This window comes from Mesoplodon densirostris, chromosome 1 (genome assembly GCF_025265405.1).
Source record: "Mesoplodon densirostris isolate mMesDen1 chromosome 1, mMesDen1 primary haplotype, whole genome shotgun sequence".
In the NCBI taxonomy this organism is placed as follows: Eukaryota; Metazoa; Chordata; class Mammalia; order Artiodactyla; family Ziphiidae; genus Mesoplodon; species Mesoplodon densirostris.
This window is the reverse complement of record NC_082661.1, coordinates 225,204,006-225,230,030: the sequence shown is the minus strand read 5'-3', so window position 1 is coordinate 225,230,030 and position 26,025 is coordinate 225,204,006. Positions and strand designations below refer to the sequence as shown.

At 39.5% G+C, this 26,025-nt stretch overlaps 1 protein-coding gene and 1 pseudogene across 5 annotated transcripts in view; one reads left to right on the top strand and one right to left on the bottom strand.

The window, feature by feature from the left end:
* The window catches only part of RNF150 (ring finger protein 150), a 266,420-nt gene that overhangs the window by 139,046 nt on the left and 101,349 nt on the right, over positions 1-26,025 (top strand). The window lies entirely within an intron of this gene.
* LOC132487285 (ATP-dependent RNA helicase DDX50-like) lies at positions 10,480-12,793 on the bottom strand (annotated as a pseudogene).

Here is a 26,025-nt window from a genome sequence, read left to right as displayed (position 1 = left end):
AGAATCAGCCTGTTAGCACTCACCTATAACTTGCTTCAACTATTGCCTCCAAAGCCAGATGATAAATAATTAATAAGTCCCCAAGATTTGTGTTTCATGTGGTTTAGGAAAAAAAACAACAACAAGAATATAGAAAGATTGTGATTCGATGCTTCAGTTTACACAGTTAGTTGTTAATATTACAGGGTAAATGCCCAAGAGTTAGAATTATTGATATGAATATTTAAATGATTTTGCTTCTTTCAGGAAGCTTAGCTTACACAAAATGACAACATCCATCTGTAAGATCATAATTTATCTGTTACCAATCAGTTACTTTCATCTTTCTGAATGTTTTTAAAGCCTACTTAGAAGCTGCCACCGGCTTCCTTTTTGTCTTGGGTAAGCTTCCTAGGCCTCAGTTTTCTCTTTTGCAAAATATGGAGTTTGGACTTGGCAGGTGGTCTCTGGGTGGCTCCCTGAAGTAGAGCTCTGTGGTTCCACAAGAGTCCTTCATAGCTCTGCCCACATCAGGAATCTCCTCCGTGGACTTTCTGTGGATGAGATTAGGTAATCAGGAACCAGATGCCACCACCACCACCACGATACTAAAGCCTGTCTTGAAATTCCAACTGGATCCACATTACCTTAGCTTAAAAGCCTCCTGATGCTATTTTCCAAAAGTGATGTGATACATAGTTAGTAACCCTGGAAACCTCGCTGACACCAGCCCCTGTGCGCTCCAGACCTTAGGGCCACTTTGGAAGCAGCCAGGGTCTGGGCAGCAATGAGGCTAAACCTCTATGGCTTGTGATAGCCTTTGCTGGAGGGGCAACCAAAATGCTTAAAATAAGGGATCTCTTTTCCATTGTACGTACTCATGAGAACTACCAATCAGCGTTTTCAGTGTGTGGGGTGCTGGGTTGTTGGTGATGGTGGTGGTACTGTTTTGCTGTTATTTAATGTATGTCTGCAAAATACAAATCAGAGACAGTTATACAGTTGACTTTAAAAGTGAAAAGTCAAGTAAAATTTTTTCCATTATTAGATTGCTGTGTAAGATAAGCCCCTGATAATTGCTGTATATTGAGCTTCAAAGAATTCAGGTCATATTGGAGCAGGAGGACAGAGGATTCCACGAGGGGATTGTTCCCATATAAAACACAAGTGGAACTAATGTGTTTGAGGATTATAGAAAATGTTATCTGGAAGCACGTGCAGAGATAGTAGCATTGGGGGTGGAGGGAACAATGGGAATATGGAAAACCAGGCAAATGGGAGAATGATGCCGTTATTAACTTCAGGAAAAATGAAGAAAAGGTGTATAATTGTAATATACTACCTGCCTCTACAATGAACAGTATTTGCATTGAGTATTATTGATTCATCCAATGAGGGCTTAGGTGGGGATGTAGGGATGGTAGAGTGCATGTGAGTTAAGTCATCTACGATGACAGGATGTCAATAGAAAATGTCCAAAATTAATAATCCAAGAAATGTTAGTATAAACATATTTGGAAATATGGAAGGAAATATCAAGAAGAGTTGGTCCATCTGAGAACCACCAGTTTAAATGTATGAGCTTTGCAATGACAGAAAGCGTTTTACTAATAGGAACATAAATTATATTTGAGAATGAATGTTTTTCGTCTCCTTTGAGAAAGAACAAAATCATTTCTTTCTTCAAATTTTTATTGGAGTATAGTTGATTTACAACACTGTGTTAGTTTCAGGTGTACAGCAAAGTGAATCAGTTATACATATACATATATCCATGCTTTTTTTAGATTCTTTTCCCATGTAGGTCATTACAGAGTATTGAATAGAATTCCCTGTGCTATGCAGTAGGTTCTTATTAGTTATCTATTTTATATATAGCAGTGTGTATATGTCAATCCCAATCTCCCAGTTTATCCCTTCCCCGTTTATCCCCTGATAACCACAATGAGGCATCACCTCTCACCAGTCAGAATGGCCATCATCAAAAAATCTACAAGCAATAAATGCTGAGAGGGTGTGGAGAAAAGGGAACCCTCCTACACTGTTGGTGGGAATGTAAATTGGTACAGCCACTATGGAAAACAGTATGGAGGTTCCTTAAAAAACTAAAAATAGAGCTACAGTATGACCCAGCAATCCCACTTCTAGGCATATATTCAGAGAAAACCATAATTCAAAAAGATACATGCACCCCAATGTTCATTGCAGCACTATTTACAATAGCCAGGGCATGGAAGCAACCTAAATGTCCAGCAACCGAAGAATGGATAAAGATGTGGGATATATATACAATGGAATATTACTCAGCCATAAAAAAGAACAAAATAACGCCATTTGCAGCAACATGGATGGACCTAGAGATTGTCATACTGAGCGAAGTAAGTCAGAAAGACAGATGATATCGCTTATATGTGGAATCTAAAAAAGGGTGCAAATGAACTTATTTACAAAATCATTTCTAACCTTTAAAAAGTCACCTAACCTGGTTAGTCCATATTTCCCTCATCTGTAAAATGAAGGAGAAGATGATGTCAGGGTGGATGATGAGGCCTCTTCTAGGACCTTATTGCCTGATTATTTTATCCCATTCAAGTCTAGAAAGCTGACATCGGCAGAGCATTAACTTCAATGTTCAGGCAGAGCAAGCTTTGTAGGCTTTTAAAGAGGAAAACATTGTTTCTTAAATCACTTTCTGTAATTAACTTTAATATCAGTAATCTATTCATGTAAAAAAACAGCTACTTTCCATGAGAAAGTTTTATATGCCTTTTCTTTTTATTTTGCTCTTAAGTTTAGCTTCAGTATTACTACCGAACTTGTGACATTCCTTTTGAAATGTCAACCCCTTAAGAAAAGAGAGTGTTATTTCTTTGTCTTAATCTTTTTATATAACCATGATTTTACCCACTAGGCTAGCAAATATAAGTTGTAGGTAAGGTGACTGAGCAGCGCTATCCAATAGAAAAATAATGTGAGCCACATATGTAATTTAAATTTCTAGTAGCCACATTTAAAAAAAAAAAGGAAAGAGAAGCAGGAGAAATTAAATTTAATATATTTAATGTAACCCAATTAGCACAAATGTTATCATTTCAATATCTTATCAGTGTTAACGTATCTCATTATTGTCAAATATTAATAATTTCTAATGATATTTTTCATGCTAGTCTTCAAATTCCAGTGCGTACTCTACACTTCAGCACATCTCAATTTGGATGCTATATTTTCATCAGACATACTTGATCTGTATTTAGATGTTATAAAACTTACACTTGAAAAAAGTAGATTCTCCTACACAAGTTGTCTCAGACATACTTAGAAGTTTTCCAGTATTTGAGCTGAGTAATGGTTTTAAATTAAAATTTAAATTAACTAACATTAAAAATTCAATACCTCAGCCATACTAGCTACATTTCAAGTACTCAGGGGCAGCATGTGGCTAGTGGCTACCATGTTGGACAGCAGGCGTTATAGAATAACTGATGTGTTCAGTGATTTCAGTGGATGCTCAATATCCAAAGAATATCCTTCTCCCTTAAGGGTAGAGATGGGAGAGAAGGATGGTTGACTCTCCCTTCAGATAGGTGGGGGGGTTTTGGGGGGTTTTTTTGCGGTACGCGGGCCTCTCACTGTTGTGGTCTCTCCCGTTGCGGAGCACAGGCTCTGGACACGCAGGCTCAACAGCCATGGCTCACGGGCCCAGCCGCTCCGCGGCATGTGGGATCTTTCCGGACCAGGGCACGAACCCGCGTCCCCTGCATCGGCAGGCAGACTCTCAACCACTGCGCCACCAGGGAAGCCCCAGATAGGTGGTTTGAATGGTAGTTTTCAGTAGCTATATGTGACTACAACTATATGAGGGCAAGTGGGCATGAAAAAGTATGAAAGAGCTACTTCTGCTAAATGATTTTTTTTTTATTTTTATTTTTTTTTAGTTAAAAAATAGGTGGGGAAGAGGGGAAGAGTTCATGTTTTTGCTTTTGATTTTTTTTCTGTGTGTAAACCTCAGCAGTATATGTCACTAAAGTACAAACCAGTAGAGCAAGTATTTAGGATATCAGAGAACTATAAAGAAAGAAAAGAAGAAGAGTAGTACATTTGGCACAGATTGGGTTTACCCAGAAGCAGACCTAAGGCAAGGATTCAAGTACAAGCCATTTATTTGAGACATGACTCCAGGAAACACCAGTTGGGGAATGGAGAAACATGACAGGGAAGGAAAGAAGCCAATAAAGTGGAAGCAAGTTACCACCAAGAGCCACTGAAATTTAATCCCACCGGGGAGTTCTGGGAAATGGCTTGGAAATGTACCACAAAGTTCTACCAGCACAGAGAGGAGGGAACTGAGGTATTTATGCACCAGCTTCCTCAGTCACTAGTTCAAGACTGCTCTCCAGTGGTGGTAATTCCTCCTTACCCACACACAGTCCTGATTCTAGTGGTCAAGAAAAGCCATTTACTCCAAGAAATCCAGGTGCTGGCAATTGAAAGTCAGGACAGTGTATACTAAAATGATATGGGCTAGGGGGGTATGGGTGGGTAATGGACAGCATCTTCTGCAGACACTCTTTGACTTACAGTGTAGAATGTATTGAACAAAGGACAAGAGAGGTATATTTCAGATCTGTGAAGCTTTTTCAGAATGCATACTCAATTTTCCAACCTTCTCCCCTTCCTAGACCTGAGATCCTGATAAAGTGGACCCCCTTCTCCCTGTCCTGAGATCTACTGATAGAGGCATAAAGACCAAGGAGCCTTATAAACTTGATTCACTTACCTGTTAGTCTAAAAGCATTTCATACCAATGTCTATCACAACCAGTTGCTAGAATTTATGGGTCCAGCCAAAGGATATGCAGTGTTTTCCATTTTGGAGTTTGGGCTCTGAGAAGCCGTTTACTATCCACCAAGGTATATCATCAAGTTCTGTCATTTTTGATATGTTTTCTCAATATATTAACAGTTGGTCTTTTAACTGACCTTAATATTATTTGTTGAATTCATAATCCATGTCATCTTACCACAGGGAAAACTATGTGGGGGCTCCCAGCTTCTAGAAACCAAAACAAATAATTTCTCTTAAGAAAGGGATTTTCCAATCTGAACTTTTAATAAAGGGAATTTTCACTTCTAGTTTTCAAAGACTACTGAAAACAACTTTGGAGAATACTAAAAGAAACTAGAGATGAATCAAGTAAAGTAATGAGGCATTTAATAATTATGCAATGAATTGAGAATTCTGGGCCATTTCTACCAAACAAATAAGAAAAAATATGAAAAGATATGATTCATATATATTTCTCTATTCTGTGCAATGGTACATGAAATAAATATCTAAAAGTTCACTAGATCCAAGATAATATGATTGTTTTTAAATTGTAATGTTAAGTTCTGGCCATGCAATGTTAAAAATAGTCCAGTGGGGAATAATTGATGTGATTTTTCCCAGTAGTTCAAAGCAGAACAAAACACAAATCCATGTTTGTGTTGATTATGTGACTGTTTCAAACTAAAAATTATCCAATTTTTATTTTTCACTACCTTAAGAGAGCAACATGAGATGGACCATTAATTGCTGACCCAGTTATGTTCACTTTTCCTTTGAAGATTAATTTTTGATTTAAATGCTACAGAGTTTCCTTTCATTGACCAACGTGAGGTCATGTTGTAGAAACGGGAATTTGCTCAGCATGAGCCTTGTGGCCCCAAGCTGTTTCGAGCTGTCCCTGTAGTATTCAGGTGCTCTAGGTTGTCCAGAAGCTCATCCTTTGTTTCTGGGCCCCAGCGGAAGCCAAGGCTGGTGTGCTCCTTCCCACCCCTACCTACCTCCTCTGGTCTAAATGCAAGTTTTACACTGTCTGGAATGTTTTAAATAATTATTTGATAGATGAAATACATGATATAATAACTATTAATATTTATTGACTACTTACTATGCTCTGGGTTCTTTATATGCATTATCTCGTTTAATCCTCATTCAACCCTTTGGATTAGGTACACTTACTATTAGAGTTTTGGAGATAATGAACCTGAAGCTTAAAGATTTAGTGAATCTTCCAGGGTCACCAAGCTAGAAGTTATCATAAGTGAATCTGCTATTTAATTTCATTTATTAGATTACTAGGAAGAGAAAATGCTGGGGAGTTTTAATCTCTTGTAATCTCCTATCCTGCAATTCCATTATTCTGCTCCTTAATGAGACTTACATGTATATTGGTTGTTGTACAAACTAAAATTAGAACTTAAAACATTTTATATGTAAGCAGAAGGTTCTCTAAGCATGATTATTTGCTCCAATAAAAACTGAATGATTGTAAAAGTCAATTTAGTATTCTGTGATTTGTCTTATGGCAGCCTGGACTCTGTATCATTTTTAACCATTCAGAATTCTCACAAAAACTAGAAGTAAGTTATTTATGATTCTGATTTACTGAATATGTTCTAAGAAAATGCTTACAGGTCAGGCTATAAATAAAATACATTATTTTATATTCATCACTCCCCCTACAGTTATCACAAATTCACAGAAAATTCTGCACACTTGTAAATTAGGAAAAAATATAAAATTTTTTAAAAGCCTGAGTCATTGATCATCTCAAGTGTAGCTGAGGAACCAACATCAGTGAGTTAATTAAGTTACTAGAGCTTTTCCAAGGAAAATAAAGTTAGCTATTGTGAGCATCTCCTTTAAAAATTTTTTGACCTCATAAAAGTTAGTTATTATTGTGTGTCTGCCTCTATGTATAGTAACAAATCTCCACTTAAGAGATCTGGCGCATAATTAAAGTGCACTTTAGAATGAAACAAAAAATAGCAGACTCATAGATACAGAGAACAAACTAGTGGCTACCCATGGGGAGAGGGAAGGGGGAGGGGCAGTACAAGGTTAGGGGGAAAAAAGGTTATTATAGGATTATATGGAATCGTGTGTGAAACTTTCAAAAATTGTAATCACTGTAGAATTAAAGAATCTTTCATTCAGGGGCTTCCCTGGTGGTGCAGTGGTTAGGAATCCGCCTGCCAGTGCAGGGGACGTGGGTTCGAGCCCTGGTCCAGGAACACTCCACGGAGCAACAGGTCCCACGCGCCACAACTACTGAGCCTGCGCTCCAGAGCCCGTGAGCCACAACTACTGAGCCCGCGTGCCACAACTACTGAAGCCCGCGTGCCTAGAGCCCGTGTTCCACAACAAGAGAAGCCACCACAATGAGAAGCCCATGCACTGAAACGAAGGGTAGCCCCTGCTCGCCACAACTAGAGAAAGCCTGTGCGCAGCAACGAAGACCCAACGCAGCCAAAAATAAATAAAATAAATAAATTTATTGAAAATAAATAATAATAAAAAATAATCTTTCATTCAAAAAAGAAAAAGTACCTAGTCCATATGGCTGACATATATTAAGTAATAAATTATGATTTTGGCTTCATTTAAAAAAATAAAGTGCACTTCAGTAACACCCGGAGTTTGACATATTTCAAGTTGTCAGCAAAGCATTGAGAGAGCACAGATGACCAGTTTTTACCCAACGACTCAGATGAACCTTTAATATTTTGAACTTAGAGGTCTTCTGGTGAAAAAATGTCAGTTGGTTTGCACTGCAGGTTATCACTTTGGTTCCTGAATGATCAATTTCTACACTCCTGAAGTCATCCTACTGTGAATTTGTTTTTATCCCCTGAAAACTATTTTTATTGTCCAGACTAAGACTGTGTCCCAGACAACATCTTTCCCATCCCCAACAAATATAGTAGTACATGGGTTTCAGGATATATCTGGCAGTGGTAAGACAACAATAATACCAATAAAACTTAACATCTGTATTGTGGTTTTTATATGGCAGGCTCTGTGCTAAGTTCTTCACTGTGAATTACCTCATTTAATAATAAGACAGGATATTTCCCTCTGATGGGTATTTTTTCTCAGTGACTCCTGCAGTAAGACAGCTAATAGAGAATGTGGGTAGGAAAGGGTGTACAGGTGGTTTGAGGAGAGATATAAAGATATGAGGTCATCACTTGGACAAAGGGAAAGCGGGTCCAGAACAGAGTAGAACAGGTGTTCTACATTATGCTGAGTGAAAAAAAGCCGAAGGCCAATCTCAAAGGATTGCATACTGCATGATTCCATTTATATAACATTCTAGAAATGACAGAATTATAAAGATGGAGAACAGATAAGTGGACATCTGGGGCTAGGGAAGGGGAAGGAGAGGGGAAGGGGTTCATTCGAGCAAAGGGATCATAAATTCAAAGTGAAAACAGCTGACTTGTGAGATTTTTCTCTTAGCCATGTTCCCATGATGAAGTGGAGGCATAGGAAAAGAAAATTTTATAGGCCACATTCTATGGAGAAATGGAAGAGCAAGGGAGCTAGCAATGTTTTTAGAGGAGTGCTTATAATTATGGACCATGTGATCTAGGCTGGGTGAGGATGGAAGTGAAGCCAGGAGGGGGCTGATGGGTAGTAAGAAAGTGACATCTTTGAGATCAGAGGTGGTGCAATTTCTAGGAGTGACAAGGGCCAGAGTAAGACAGTGGGAATGTGTGTCTAAGAAGGACTGGAGGAAAAGGAGGGTCAATGGAGAAGAGGGGAAAAAACAGCCAACAGGCCAGAGTTTTGGGTGCATTATCCTTGTGAATACTAAAATTCCAGTCCATGAACAGATATTTGTACACTCATGTTCATAGCAGCATTATTCACAGTAGCCAAAATGTAGAAGCAACCCAAGTGTCCATTGATGGGTGAATGGATCAGTAAAATATAGATAAGTACATACAATGGAATAGTATTCATTAATGTAACAGAAGGAAAATCTAACACATGCTGCGACATGAATGAACCTTGAGGACTTCATGTTAAATGAAGGTAGCCAGTCACAGAAAGACAAATGCTCTATGATTCTAGTTATATGAGGTACTATAGTAGTCAAATTCATAGAGACAGAAAGTGGAATCAGGGATGCCAGGGCCTCAGAGGAGGGGAGAATATTGTATAATAGGTACACAGCTTCAGTTCTGCAAGATGAAAAGAATCCTGGAGATGGATGGGGATGACGGTTGCACGACAATGTGAATGTACTTAATGCCACTGTACTTTGTAAGTGTACACACTTACAATGGTTAAGATGGTAAATTTTATGTTATGTGTATTTTACCACAATTTTAAAAACCCTGTACATGAAAAAAGTAAAATAAAATTCCAGTGCAAGGAGGATGACTATTAGAAGCTAGGGGAGCTAAAGAGGGTGATAAAAGAGATGAACAGAAGGTCGGCAGATGAGGCCAGGAGAGGGGAGAGAGAGTTATCCATCCAGGTGGAGAGAATCTCAAAAAATAAGTGGTTTTTGAAGGCGAATAGGATGAAGTTAGGAGTAAAGGTTGGGAAGTAGCAAGATGGAGTACGGACACCCAACCATCTTCTGGCCCTGAGGTATGTGGGTTTAATAAAAATGTAAAAAAAAAAAGACTTGATCACAGTTCAGAGAAATCACAGTTCAGAGAAAGTAGTGTCCTCATAGGGCAGCCAGCTCAATCAAAGCAAAAAGGTGGAGGATCAAGGGAGTGAAAGCATCATTCCCAGAAGAGATGGAAGCTACTAGACAATTTGATTTAAATTTCCGAGTCATAGAAGAAGGGTTTGAGGAGCAGGACATGGGTAAGAAGTTGGGTTGGAAGCTCCATAGAAGTTTTTTAATAGCCAAAAACTGGAAATAACCCTTATGTCCATCAATGGGTGAATAGTTCAACTCTGATGTACCATAGAATACTACTCAACAATGAGAGGGAATGAATTACTGATACATGCAACTTTACAACCTAGATGGATGTTAAGGACATTATCCTGAGTGAAAAAAGCCAATCTCAAAAGGTATGATCTGGGCTTCCCTGGTGGCGCAGTGGTTGAGAGTCCGCCTGCCGATGCAGGGGATGCGGGTTCGTGCCCCGGTCTAGGAAGATCCCACATGCCGCGGAGCGGCTGGGCCTGTGAGCCATGGCCGCTGAGCCTGCGTGTCCGGAGGCTGTGCTCCGCAATGGGAGAGGCCACAGCGGTGAGAGGCCCGCGTACCACAAAAAAAAAAAAAAAAAAAAAAGTATGATTCCATTTATATAACATTCTAGAAAAGACAAAATTAAAGAGATGGAGATACATAAGTGTACATCAGGAGTTAGAGAAGGGGAAAGAGAGGGAGAGGGAATTCCTTTATGGTGATGGAATATTTCAATATTTTAATTGTGGGTAGTAGTTATATGACTCTATATGTGTGATAAAATAGAGTTGTTGTTTTTTAAAGAGACAATAAAAGGAGGTTTTTTTATTCAAAGGTATAACTGGGTAAGTAGATTTGTTTACAACCATTCTTGTGAAATACTTTTTAAAAAAATACAACCAACTTCTTTGCAAATAGCAGAAACAGACCTCAACTATGATGACCTAATTTTTGGTGGATAATGTACATGATTAGGCAGAAATAGGCAAGCTCACACTGGTAGATCAACTATCTCAGTCAAAACTCCGTTTGTGGCCCCCGTTTCTTGATCGATTTCTGTTCCCACTTTGTCTTCTACCATCTTGTCGGCTTCCTGACCCACTCCCCTGTGGACTCTGTCTACCTGACCGGCTACACCGGCCACTTGACCAGCCACTCCTCTGTCTGGAATTAGAAGACGTGTTTCCATCATAATATTCTTCAATTTCAGGCAACTTGGCTGGCACTGAGAGTATCCAGTCTGAATCATGCCACTCTTCCTGTAACCTTTCTGACTCAGTGTGGGAACATCAAAGCAAATGCCCATATTTCCTTTTAGGAGGCACATTCTGGTAGATTGGGACACAGCACTACTACTCAGCTTTCTGTTACGTTCTTTCCAAGCACAGCTAACATCCTGTATTTCTTCTGGATTTTCCAGAGTCATGGTCACAAACCCCTTATCAGAGGTGATTAAAGAACATGGTTCAAAACTTGATGCACCAGAGATGTGGGCTAATGCTGCAGCCAGTGTATCTACTGCCCCTTTTTCTTCTATCAGTCTCTGGGCTGATGGTCGGAAAAAATCAACAGCAGCATAAGAAACGGAAGCCAGCGACCTGATGGCATCCATGCTTTTAGATTTAACTAAATCCATTGTAGAAGGAACACCTACACGTTTAAAAGTAATTCCTGCTTTTTGTTCCACATATCTTAATTGACATATTAATTGACATATGTTCCACATATCTTTCTCTTGGTTGATAAAAACATATGCAAATCCCTGTCTGGCCAGCTCTACCTGTGCATCCAGAGTGATGAATATAGGACTCAACATCCTGTGGAGGTGAACTCTGAATCACCAGGTCAACCTCAGGAATGTCCAAACCATGGGCAGCCACATTGGTTGCCACCAAAACTTTAAAACTACCCTCTCTGAAGCCTTTCAGTGTAATTTCTCTTTGTGACTGTGTGATGTTGCCATGTAAACACTGGGCATTCTCTTTTATGTGTGGATTCATGGCCATTTCAGTTACATTCTTTTTGGTCTCACAGAAGATAATAGCCCTCCCTTCAGACCCGCTGTAGACTTGAAGGACATCTCCAATAACTGCTGGCCTCTGAGATTAATGGCACTGGACGGTCAGATGTTCCACAGTAGTGGCAACCTTTTGAGTCATTTTCCCAACAAGGTCAACCTGTTCATATCTGGATTTCATGTATTTTTTTGCAACTTTGTATACCCACTGTGGCAAGTTGCAGAAAAAAGTAAAGTCTGAGGATTGTCTTCAGAATCAGTTTTGTAGGATCCGTGGATAATATCTTCAACTTTTTCAGCAAAACCTAAATCTAACATTTGATCCACTTCATCAAGCACAACGTGGTGCAGTTTAGAAAGATCTAATCAGACACTCTGCAGATGATCTTTGATACGACCAGGGGTCCCAACCAAGATGTCAATACCATTTTGAATATGATTAATTTGGCTTTGATACGATGTTCCACCATAAAAACACGCCACACTAGTTTCCTACTTATATATTTGAAGTCTTTGGCTACTTGGTTTGCCAGTTCCCTTGTAGGAGCCAAAACAAGTACCTTTGGTGAGCGGCTTTTTTTAATTGTCTCTTGATTTCTTTGGAGTCTTTCAATCAAGGGGGTGGCAAAAGAGAATGTCTTTCCTGTTCCTGTCCGTGCTTGAGCAATTAAATCTTTTCCTTCATATACAGAACCAAAAGTCTTAACTTGAATAAGAAAGAGATATGTTGGCCCTCGACCTTTCAGAAGCTTTATAGTCTCTTCAGAAATAAGGAAATTGGAGAATGCTCCTTCTTTCTGTTCACGTGTTAGGGTCTCTTCTAGTTAATTATCACTTGATTTATGAGTAGAACTATCTAAGGATGACACTCGCTTTGATTTTTTTTCATATTCATCAATATCTCTATTTGAGAGATCTTTTCTTCTTGTCTTATGAGATTTAGAAAATTCATCTGAAAGTCTGTTACATCCTTCCTCGGTGTCACCATTTAGCTTCTCTTTCATTTTAGCTCTTTTGGGTTTGGGAGCATCCCGGTCATCTGCAACACCATTTTCTATTGTTTCTGATTTCCCATCTGAGTCATCATGCTGCCTTGACTTCCTTCTGTCACTCCAGCATTGTGTAATATGTTTTTGGCTTATCTTGTTTAAATCTTCATAACAGCCCTATAAGGGAAGTACAGGTCCATAATCCCATATCCGAATTCCGTCATCCACAGAGCTCTTTTGCCTCTCCTTCCTCTGGCTGTCGGTCTCCTCCAAAGTTGCCTCCAGCTCCAAAATGTCCCCCCAGAGGAGTCTCCCAGGCATCATTCGCCACCACCGCTGCCGCCGCCTCCCTCTGGGCACAGCGGCCACAACCACCTACGGGCAGCCACCTGTCACAGAGTTGTTTTTTTTTTTTTTTTTCTGTACGCGGGCCTCTCACTGCTGTGGCCTCTCCCGTTGCAGAGCACAGGCTCCGGACACACAGGCTCCGTGGCCATGGCTCGCGGGCCCAGCCGCTCCGCGGCACGTGGGATCTTCCCGGACCGGGGCACGAACCCGTGTCCCCTGCATCGGCAGGCGGACTCTCAACCACTGCACCACCAGGGAAGCCCCTGTCACAGAGTTTTATACGAAGACATTTTGGGTGTAGTTTTGCCAAAACTAATGATGTCTAAGTCCTATAATCTAGTTGATTGTATTGTGCCAATCAATTTCTTGTTTTGATAATGCACTATAATATGTAAGATGCCACCATTGGAGGGGGCTGGGAGATGGGTGCATGGGACCTCTGTGTATTATTTTTGCCACTTATTAGTTTATAATTGTTTCAAAATAAAAGTTTTTTTAAATGAGAGGGGGAAAGTATTAAAAAAAATGGTGACCAGAAAAATAAGTGCCACCAACAGGATAATAGGAATCACAGGAGAGAAAAAATATAGGAGGAAATATTTCAATAAAGTATGAAGATAAATGTTTCAGACATTTATGGTGACTAGAAGAATAAGTGCCACCAACAGGATAATAGGAATCACAGGAGAGAAAAAATATAGGAGGAAATATTTCAATAAAGTATGAAGATAAATCTTTTAGAATCAAAGAAAGAATGAAATAGCTTGAATTGAAAGTGTTCATGTACTACCAAACTAATGAATGAATACTCATAAATAGACCTAGTGACATTTAAGAATATCAAAGGCTATTCTCAAATGTAACTCCAAAAGGTTACAAAGAGGAAGAACAGATCACTTCCAAACAACAAGAATCATGGTGGCATCAGACCTCTCTACAGCAACAATAGTGTAAGTGGATGTAACCGTCATGAACACACACGCAGTTAACTACACAAACTCAAGGTACAGCAGCAACTGACAGAATTTCAGAGAGAAAACATACAAAGCAACAGTTGTATGAGACATTTTGACACTCCCCTTTGAGACAATCAAGCAGGTGAAAATAAACAGTTACAGAAGATCTAAATATAATTAATAAGCTTAATCAATGAGATATGTATACACAGCAAATAATGTTTTCAAATACACTGTTTCTGAATACAAATGGAACATTTACCCCCCAAAAATAAATTAGATGATTAAGGATCAATATCAAGAGACTGTGTTCCTTTGACCATAATGCAACAATGCCAAAATAATAATGATTGCAAATGGATAACTTTAAAAATCACATATGTTTGGAAACGAAATACATAATACTGAATAACACTTTGGCTGAAATAAAATCTGCTTCTTCAGAAATGTTTCAGCCGCGGGGCCTGTGTGCGAGCACGGGTCACTGTCCGCCCCACCTTCCGGGGGACCTGTGCACCCCGCCACTGCCGGGGTCCCAAGACCCGGGGACGGCTTTCCCGGGAAAGCGCACGGAGCGCCACGGGCTGCTGCAACGTCACGCCGGCCTCTGCCGCCGCAGGCCCGCCCCACACTGCGCGCCCCTCCCTCCCCTCCGCATGAGTGAGCCAGAGCCCCCGAATCAGCGGCTCCGTTAAACCCGTCCTGTCTGAGCAAAGAACGGATGCCCTCCAGCGACCTATGCACAGAGACGGGGCCAGGTCCAAGGCTGAGACCCGGGAGCTGTGAGAGCAGAGTCAGGGAAATCTCTCTGTGCAGCCTCGGAGGCAGCGGATTAAAGCTCCACGGTCCATTTGATGTGCCCTGCGTCTGTGGAGTGCATGAATGGACAGCGAATCATCCTAAATTGAGGAAGTGGACTTTGAGGACAAGATTTAAGACTTTCCCCCCTTTTCCTCTTTTTACAACGAATTATTCCAAAGTAAGGAGGTGGACTTAGAGAGCAAGATTTCAGACTTCTTGCCCTTTTCCTCTTTTTACAACGAATTATCCCAAATTGAGGAGGTGGGCTTGGAGAGCAAGATTTTTGATTTTTCCCCCTGCTCTCTTTTTGTGAATGTGTATGTGTAATCTTCTGTGTAAGATTCTCTCTGTATAGCTTTGCTTCCACCATATGTCCCAGGGTTCTATCGGTCCGTTTTTTTTTTCAATAATTACTTTCTAATTTTAATAACGCTACTATATTTCATACTTTATTCTATTTTACTTTACCTGCTCTTTCTTTTTTTCCTACCTTCCCTTCCTCCCTCCCTCCCTCCGCTCTTCCTTTCCTTCTTTCTTTTTCTTTCCTCCCTCCCTCCCACCCTTCTTCTTTCCACTTTCTTTTTCTTTCCTTCCTCCCTCCCTCCCTCCTGTCTTTCTTTCTTTCCTTCCTCCCTCCCTTCTTCCATTCACTCTTCCTTTTGCTTTCATTGCTCCCTCCCTCCCTCCTTTCTTTCCTTCTTTCTTTCCATCCTTCCTCACTCCCTCCCTCCTTTCTTTCTTTCTTCCTTCCTTCCTTTCTTCCCTTCTTCCTTTCTTTCCCTCTCTCTTTCTTTCTTCTACTAATTCTTTCTTTCTGCTTTTTCTCCGTTATTCTGAGCTGGGTGGATGAAAGGCTCTTGGTGCTGCAGCCAGGAGCCAGTGCTGTGCCTCTGAAGTGGGAGAGCCAACTTCAGGACACGGGTCCACAAGAGACCTCCCAGCTCCACATAATATCAAGCAGCGAAAATCTCCCAGAGATCTCCATCCCAACACCAGCACCCAGCTTCAGTCAACGACCAGCAAGCTACAGTGCTGGTCACCCTATGCCAAGCAACTAGCAAGGCAGGAACACAACCCCACCCATTAGCAGAGAAGCTACCTAAAAACATAATAAGGCCATAGGCACCCCAAAACACACCACCAGACGTGGACCTGTCCACCAGAAAGACAAGATCGAGCCTCAACCACCAGAACACAGGCATTAGTCCCCCCCACCAGGAAGCCTACACAACCTACTGAAACAACCTTAGCCACTGGGGTCAGACACGAAAAACAACGGGAACTACGAATCTGCAGCCTGCAAAAAGCAGACCCCAAACACAGTAACATAAGCAAAATGAGAAGACAGAAAAACACACAGCAGGTGAAGGAGCAAGATAAAAACCTACCAGACCTAACAAATGAAGAGGTAATAGGCAGTCTACCTGAAAAAGAATTCAGAATAATGATGGTAAAGATGATCCAAAATCTTGGAAATAGAATAGACAAAATGCAAGAAACAGTTAACAAGGACCTAGAAGAACTAAAGATGAATCAAGCATCGATTAAAAACACAATACATGAAATAAAAAATACTCTAGATGGGATCAATAGCAGAATAACTGAGGCAGAAGAACGGATAAGTGAGGTGGAAGATAAAATAGTGGAAATAACTGATGCAGAGCAAAATAAAGAAAAAAGAATGAAAAGAACAGAGGACAGTCTCAGAGACCTCTGGGACAACATTAAACGCACCAACATTCGAATTATAGGGGTTCCAGAAAAAGAAGAGAAAAAGAAAGGGACTGAGAAAATATTTGAAGAGATTATAGTTGAAAACTTCCCCAATATGGGAAAGGAAATAGTTAATCAAGTCCAGGAGGCACAGAGAGTCCCATACAGAATAAATCCAAGGAGAAATACACCAAGACACATATTAATCAAACTGTCAAAAATTAAACACAAAGAAATCATATTAAAAGCAGCAAGGGAAAAACAACAAATAACACACAAGGGAATCCCCATCAGGTTAACAGCTGATCTCTCAGCAGAAACTCTACAAGCCAGAAGGGAGTGGCAGGACATAATTAAAGTGATGAAGGAGAGAAACCTGCAGCCAAGATTACTCTACCCAGCAAGGATCTCATTCAGATTTGATGGAGAAATTAAAACCTTTACAGACAAGCAAAAGCTGAGAGAGTTCAGCACCACCAAACCAGCTTTACAACAAATGCTAAAGGAACTTCTCTAGGCAAGAAACACAACAGAAGGAATATACCTACAATAACGAACCCAAAGCAATTAAGGAAATGGGAATAGGAACATACATATCAATAATTACCTTAAATGTAAATGGACTAACTGCTCCCACCAAAAGACACAGAGTGGCTGAATGGATACAAAAACAAGACCCATATATATGCTGTCTACAAGAGACCCACTTCAGACCTAAAGACACATACAGATTGAAAGTAAGGAGATGGAAAAAGATATTCCATGCAAATGGAAATCAAAAGAAAGCAGGAGTAGCAATTCTTATATCAAACAAAATAGACTTTAAAATAAAGACTATTAGAAGAGACAAAGAAGGACACTACATAATGATCAAGGGATCGATCCAAGAAGAAGATATAACAATTGTAAATATTTATGCACCCAACATAGGAGCACCTCAATACATAAGGCAAATACTAACAGCCATAAAAGGGGAAATCGACAGTAACACAATCATAGTAGGGGACTTTAACACCCCACTTTCACCAATGGACAGATCGTCCAAAATGAAAATAAATAAGGAAACACAAGCTTTAAATGATACATTAAACAAGATGGACTTAGTTGATATTTACAGGACATTTCATCCAAAAACAACAGAATACACATTTTTCTCAAGTGCTCATGGAACATTCTCCAGGATAGATCATATCTTGGGTCACAAATCAAGCCTTGGTAAATTTAAGAAAATTGAAATTGTATCAAGTATCTTTTCCGACCACAATGCTATGAGACTAGACATCAATTACAGGAAAAGATCTGTAAAAAATACAAACACATGGAGGCTAAACAATACACTACTCAATAACGAAGTGATCACTGAAGAAATCAAAGAAGAAATTAAAAAATACCTAGAAACAAATGACAATGGAGACACGACAACCCAAAACCTATGGGATGCAGCAAAAGCAGTTCTAAGGGGGAAGTTTATAGCAATACAATCCCACCTTAAGAAACAGGAAACATTTCGAGTAAACAACCTGACCCTGCACCTAAAGCAATTAGAGAAAGAAGAACAAAAAAAACCCCAAAGCTAGCAGAAGGAAAGAAATCATAAAGATCAGATCAGAAATAAATGAAAAAGAAATGAAGGAAACGATAGCAAAGATCAACCAAACTAAAAGCTGGTTCTTTGAAAAGATAAACAAAATTGACAAACCATTAGCCAGACTCATCAAGAAAAGAAGGGAGAAGACTCAAATCAATAGAATTAGAAATGAAAGGAGAAGTAACAACTGACACTGCAGAAATACAAAAGATCATGAGAGATTACTACAAGCAACTCTATGCCAATAAAATGGACAACACAGAAGAAATGGACAAATTCTTAGAAATGCACAACCTGCCAAGACTGACTCAGGAAGAAATAGAAAATATGAATAGATCAATCACAAGCACTGAAATTGAAACTGTGATTAAATATCTTCCATCAAACAAAAGCCCAGGACCAGATGGCTTCACAGGCGAATTCTATCAAACATTTAGAGAAGAGATAACACCCATCCTTCTCAAACTCTTCCAAACAATTTCAGAGGAAGGAACACTCCCAAACTCATTCTACGAGGCCACCATCACCTTGATACCAAAACCAGGCAAGGATGTCACAAAGAAAGAAAACTACAGGCCAATATCACTGATGAACATAGATGCAAAAATCCTCAACAAAATACTAGCAAACAGAATCCAACAGCACATTAAAAGGATCATACACCATGATCAAGTGGGGTTTATTCCAGGAATGCAAGGATTCTTCAATATACGCAAATCAATCAATGTGATACACCATATTAACAAGTTGAAGGAGAAAAACCATATGATCATCTCAATAGATGCAGAGAAAGCTTTCGACAAAATTCAACACCCATTTATGATAAAAACCCTGCAGAAAGTAAGCATAGAGGGATCTTTCCTCAACATAATAAAGGCCATATATGACAAACCCACAGCCAACATTGTCCTCAATGGTGAGAAACTGAAACCATTTCCACTAAGATCAGGAACAAGACAAGGCTGCCCACTCTCACCACTCTTATTCAACCTAGTTTTGGAAGTTTTAGCCACAGCAATCAGAGAAGAAAAGGAAATAAAAGGAATCCAAATCGGAAAAGAAGAAGTAAAGCTGTCATTGTTTGCAGATGACATGATACTATACATAGAGAATCCTAAAGATGCTACCGAAAAACTACTAGAGCTAATCAATGAATTTGGTAAAGTAGCAGGTTACAAAATTAATGTACAGAAATCTCTGGCATTCCTGTACACTAATGATGAAAAATCTGAAAATGAAATCAAGAAAACACTCCCATTTACCACTGCAACAAAAAGAATAAAATATCTAGGAATAAACCTACCTAAGGAGACAAAAGACCTGTATGCAGAAAATTATAAGACACTGATGAAAGAAATTAAAGATGATACAAACAGATGGAGAGATATACCATGCTCCTGGATTGGAAGAATCAATATTGTGAAAATGACTCTACTACCCAAAGCAATCTACAGATTCAATGCAATCCCTATCAAACTACCACTGGCATTTTTCACAGAACTAGAACAAAAAATTTCAAAATTTGTTTGGAAAAACAAAAGACCCCGAATAGCCAAAGCAATCTTGAGAACGAAAAAAGGAGCTGGAGGAATCAGGCTCCCTGACTTCAGACTATACTACAAAGCTACAGTAATTAAGACAGTGTGGTACTGGCATAAAAACAGAAAGATAGATCAGTGGATCAGGATAGAAAGCCCAGAGATAAACCCACGCACATATGGCCAACTTATCTTTGATAAAGGAGGCAGGAATGTACAGTGGAGAAAGGACAGCCTCTTCAATAAGTGGTGCTGGGAAAACTGGACAGGGACATGTAAAAGTATGAGATTAGATCATTCCCTAACACCATACACAAAAATAAGCTCAAAATGGATTAAAGACTTAAATGTAAGGCCAGAAACTATCAAACTCTTAGAGGAAAACATAGGTAGAACACTCTATGACATAAATCACAGCAAGATCCTTTTGGACCCACCTCCTAGAGAAATGGAAATAAAAACAAAGATAAACACATGGGACCTAATGAAACTTCAAAGCTTTTGCACAGCAAAGGAAACCATAAACAAGACCAAAAGACCACCCTCAGAATGGGAGAAAATATTTGCAAATGAAGCAACTGACAAAGGATTAATCTCCAAAATTTATAAACAGCTCATGCAGCTCAATAGCAAAAAAACAAACAACCCAATCCAAAAATGGGCAGAAGACTTAAATAGGCATTTCTCCAAAGAAGATATACAGACTGCCAACAAACACATGAAAGAATGCTCAACATCATTAATCATTAGAGAAATGCAAATCAAAACTACAATGAGATATCATCTCACACCAGTCAGAATGGCCATCATCAAGAAATCTAGAAACAATAAATGCTGGAGAGGGTGTGGAGAAAAGGGAACACTCTTGCACTGCTGGTGGGAATGTGAATTGGTACAGCCACTATGGAGAACAGTATGGAGGTTCCTTAAAAAACTAAAAATAGAACTACCATATGATCCAGCAATCCCACTACTAGGCATATACCCTGAGAAAACCATAATTCAAAAAGAGACATGTACCAAAATGTTCATTGCAGCTCTATTCACAATAGCCCGGAGCTGGAAACAACCTAAGTGTCCATCATCGGATGAATGGATAAAGAAGATGTGGCACATATATACAATGGAATATTACTCAGCCATAAAAAGAAACGAAACTGAGCTATTTGTAATGAGGTGGATAGACCTAGAGTCTGTCATACAGAGTGAAGTAAGTCAGAAAGAGAAAGACAAATACCGTATGCTAACACATATATATGGAATATAAGAAAAAAAATGTCATGAAGAACCTAGAGGTAAAACGGGAATAAAGACACAGACCTACTTGAGAATGGACTTGAGGATATGGGGAGGGGGAAGGGTAAGCTGTGACAAAGCGAAAGAGAGGCATGGACATATATACACTACCAAACGTAGGGTAGATAGATAGTGGGAAGCAGCCGCAGAGGGGAGATCAGCTCGGTGCTTTGTGACTGCCTGGAGGGGAGGGATGGGGAGGGTGGGAGGGAGGGAGATGCATGAGGGAGGGGATGTGGGAACAGATGTATATGTATGACTGATTCACTTTGTTATAAAGCAGAAACTAATAAAAAAAAAAAAAAACCTCTTCCTCACCTAAAAAAAAAAAAAAAAAAAAAAAAAAGAAATGTTTGATGTCTTACAAAGAAACTTTATTGTATAGTTCTCTTCATATAAGGCTAGTATTTATTAGGTTTATCCTTAGATATTTTATGACTTCTGCTGCTATATGTATAGATCAGTTTTTCCATTACGTATTCTCGTTAGGTATTACTGGTGTATAGGAACCTCCTAATTTTTGTATGTTGATCTTGAAGCTTATATTTTACTGAGCATTCTCCTAATTTTAATAGCTGAGTTATCTTGGCTTTTTCAGATGGTCATGTGATCCATCAAATAATGACAGTTTGTACTCTTCCTTTCCAAGATTTACCACTTTAATTCCTATGTTTCTTTGCACCAAATATTACTTCTACTTTGAATATTGGCTCATCCTTGTCTTATTCATGATTTGAATTGAAAACTTCTAATGTTTCTTCCATTTAATGTACTATTTCTGGAAGATACTTTATATCATATTAAGTAAGTTTCCATACATTTCTCTTCATAAGAATCAGAATGGCTACCATTCCCAACATATGGCTTAGGTCTCTAAGAAGCCGGCTGCACTACCTCTCTCCAGGTTAAGTCAGAGAAAAAGAGAGAGGATCTGGGGTGCACATACTCAGCCCTTTTATGGAAAAGACCTTGGAGTAGCAAACGTCATCTCCACTCAACATCTCAATGGCCAAATATTCATCACATAGCCATATCTAGCTGCAAGGGAGGCTACTGATGATTAATGCTTTTCACTCAACAGCCTGTGCCCATCTGAGACACTAATATCATAGAAGTGCAAGAGAGCAGATGTTGGAGGACAGCTAGCTACACCAGATAATCATATGTTGTATTCCTTTAATTTGTTAATGTACTGAAATGCATTAACACATTTTTTTAATTCCCCCCAAAAAGGAATTTTAATGTTTCATTCTCTGGAACAAACCTGGAATCTTTGGTAGATACTAAATATCAAATTTTATTTGTTTGACTGATGTAATGAAGGAAAGACACAGTGTTCTAAATGTTTATCTAAATCTTTTTTTCAGATGTATAATGTACCTTGTTTACAGTAATGCCCTTATTTTCAATGTACATATCTGATTCTCTTGTCAAAAATGTATTTGACCTCTTTACTGTTGTTACTCTTCCTGTTTTCACACTAGGTACTCAAACCACTTCTCAAATGAATATTTTACCATTTTGAAATGTATTTACTTTTGAGGCTCCCTCCCCTGTTAGTCCAGGAATAACTCCTGGAAAGCTGTAGAATGGAGAGAATTGTGAGATGTGCTTGTGCATAAAATATAGCACACACAGTGCTGTATTAAGGTTTGGGGTGAGACATTCACCGGCAGTCTGATAGTTGCTACCCTCGTTTCTCCCTGCGTGCAAACTTTCATTTACACAGAAAAACTGTATTTGAAAATATTCTAGGCCTATGGTCTTATTTCCAAAGTTCATTGAACATTAGCTCTTTACTCCATAGGGCTTCTGTCATAAAGTCTGGTCTACTTTTCCATCTGATGCTGGGCTAGACAGACACCTCAAAATCCTTTTACTCGAGGCTTCCCTGGTGGCGCAGTGGTTGAGAATCTGCCTGCCAATGCAGGGGACATGGGTTCGAGCCCTGGTCTGGGAAGATCCCACACGCCGTGGAGCAACTGGGCCCGTGAGCCACAATTACTGAGCCTGCGCATCTGGAGCTTGTGCTCCGCAACAAGAGAGGCCGCGACAGTGAGAGGCCCGCGCACCGCGATGAAGAGTGGCCCCCGCTCGCCACAACTAGAGAAAGCCCTCGCACAGAAACGAAGACCCAACACAGCCATAAATTAAAAAAAAAAAAAATTTTTAATCCTTCTGCTCTTCCCTCTTAAACTCTTGAATCTATCATGGATTGAAAACGAGTGGCCCAAAGACTAACTCCAGGTGCTTTCCAGTTAAAAAAAACAAACAAACCAACCTTTAGATGGATGTGTGTTATTTTCTTCTCAAATCATCTCATTTCCTATTGTCTTTTCACTGGGCTTATATTTAGATTCCTGGCCTGGCACCTGTAGGATCTGAATTTATGATTCTCTGCCAGGAATAGCCCAAGGCAGCCATCTCTCTGCATTCTAAGCCCTGGACTCTATTTTTTTTTAACATCTTTATTGAAGTATAATTGCTTTACAATGGTGTGTTAGTTTCTGCTGTATAACGAAGTGAATCAGTTATACATATACATATGCCCCCATATCTCCTCCCTCTTGCATCTCCCTCCCTCCCACCCGCCCTATCCCATTTAACACACAACTCGTCTCCTCTATGGGGAAGATTTCTCTGCCCGCCTCTCTTCCTCTGTGGTTAGTTTGCCATGTGGTTCTCCAGAGTCAAGATAACCCAAACACAAGGCACTCTCCTCCTAAATACACTTCCTCACTTGGCTGTCTCAGTTAAGATGCATCCAGAGAGGTAGACCAAATAACCTCTAATTAGACTCTTAAGCATTACCAAACAATAAGTATAAAAAACCTATAAATAAGTTTTAAACTTTTTTGGACATATTTTTAGACTTACAGAAAAGTTGTAAAACAAAACCTTCTTGTACATCCTTTACTGAGCTTCCCCTAATCGTGAACACATTTTCTAATGTTAAATCACCCTCACCTTCCTAGGATAAATCCCCTGGGTCATGAAGAGTTTTTACTATATTGTTAGAATCTATTTGTGAGTGCTTTATTTTTGCATCTGTGTTTGTTAAAAATAAATTTTAAATGAATGCAGAAAGTGATAATACTTTACATTTCTATGGTACTTTGCAGGCTTTATAAATCATTTCACATACATTGTCTCACTTGAGAATAGATAATAATCAGGAACTGACTCTTTTTTAAAAAAGTAGATATTAAGTGTATAAATAAAAAATATCTACAAATGGAAACTGCAGGTTTCTCTTAGTATTGACTAAATTCTAAAGGGCCATCCATGGAACTAAAGTAAGGATTAGGGGAGAGAGGATGCAGAGAATTGAAAAAGGATTTTTCCTCACATGAACTTAGGAGGAATTGTATCACCCTCCAAGATGCACAGGAAGGATGGGGCCGCCAGCCCTGTAAAATATCTAGCCCTTTGCTGGTTTTCTAAACATTCTATTAACACAGTGTTTAAACAACCTGGTTTTGAATTCATAAGTAAAGGATTTCCTGGTTATTCAACATTCTTTGGCTTTTTGAACTTTTGTTTTGATTCCTTACTTATGTACCAAATTAGATGATGGCAATTGAGCCCTCTCCCGGGAAAAGGAAGCACTAAAACTACAGGCTGCTCCTGCTGTTTAACTGGCAGCAGGGTCCTGTGTGTCCTGGTCACACGTTCTCTTGCAGGGCTGAAGAGTTTTTCCAGGATACACGATAATTACACAGCAGCGACCACTCAGAAGTAGAAAGTGCCTTTGGGAGGAAAATAGATGGTAGGCTGGCATCATTTTGCAAAAAGAGACACTCTATTACAGTGACTAGGAGTCAGAGTATACATAGAATTGCCCAAATAGCAGGACCTCTTTGTAGATTTTACCCATCCAAAATATGCTTTTTGTTAACTTCTCTTCCCCAAGCCTCAGAGCCTCCTGTGTGTCATAGATCCGATGCTTAAGGCAGCACTGAACTCTAAGGAGATCTCTCAGCGGGGCTTTCAGCGCGCTCTCCCCCATCACCCCCACTTCTCCCCTCGCCCCCTCCTCACGTACACCCTCAGAGCAATTACACTACAACCTACCTGGGGAGAATCTGCTGGCTTCTCTGGGACGCTAGCTGCATCTTCAAAATGAAGCAAAGATCTGGGAATTGTCTGAAAACTCACATTGGTGCACATGTCTTATTTTGAACAGATTAGATCCTGTAGCAGCTTTTGGTCCTGGATTTTGTGCATTGATCAGACTGCTCAGATAATTCATCAAGCCCACTTTGTACCATTTTTGGACACCCTAAATACCTAAATTCCTAATGACTATTTCTATTGGGATAAATGGATACCCTCAGCATCTCTTTTTATCATGCACAGTAATAGCCTAAAGTGCATGGAGAAATATCCCAGAATCCCATCTATTTTTTACCATCATCAGCCCTAGAAATTCATTATGAATATTGAAGATGAATAAGGTTGAGGTCCAGATGAAAAGAACCGCCCCATTTCCATTTTCACTGTCTTTTCAAGCGGATGTCATATATCATGAAAGCACAACAGTGGGACGAACAACACAGGTAGTGTAACTAAGCACTTAAGTTTAAAATAAATGCGTTAAAGTAGCTAATTATACTTTATAGGAAGAGAAAATGTTTTCTCATGTCCTGAAAAATGGGTGATGGGTAATTTAAAATTTTGTGGATATCCAAAATTTGGTTGCCTATTTTTTTATTTTGAATTTTAGAATTTTACTTATTTTTTTATACAGCAGGTTCTTATTAGTTTTCCATTTTATACACATCAGTGTATACATGTCAATCCCAATCTCCCAATTCATCCCACCACCCCACCACCCACCACTCACCCCCCACCATTTTCCCCCCTTGGTGTCCATACATTTGTTCCCTACATCTGTGTCTCTATTTCTGCCCTGCAAACCAGTTCATCTGTACCACTTTTCTAGGTTCCACATATATGCATTAATATACAATATTTGTTTTTCTCTTTCTGACTTCACTCTGTATGACAGTCTCTAGATCCATCCACGTCTCTACAAATGACCCAATTTCATTCCTTTTTATGGCTGAGTAATATTCCATTGTCTATAGGTACCACATCTTCTTTATCCATTCATCTGTCGATGGACATTTAGGTTGCTTCCATGACCTGGCTATTGTAAATAGTGCTGCTGTGAACATTGGGGTGCATGTGTCTTTTTGCATTATGGTTTTCTCTGGGTATATGCCCTGTAGTGGGATTGCTGGGTCATATGGTAGTTCTATTTTTAGTTTTTTAAGGAACCTCCAGACTGTTCTCCACAGTGTCTGTATC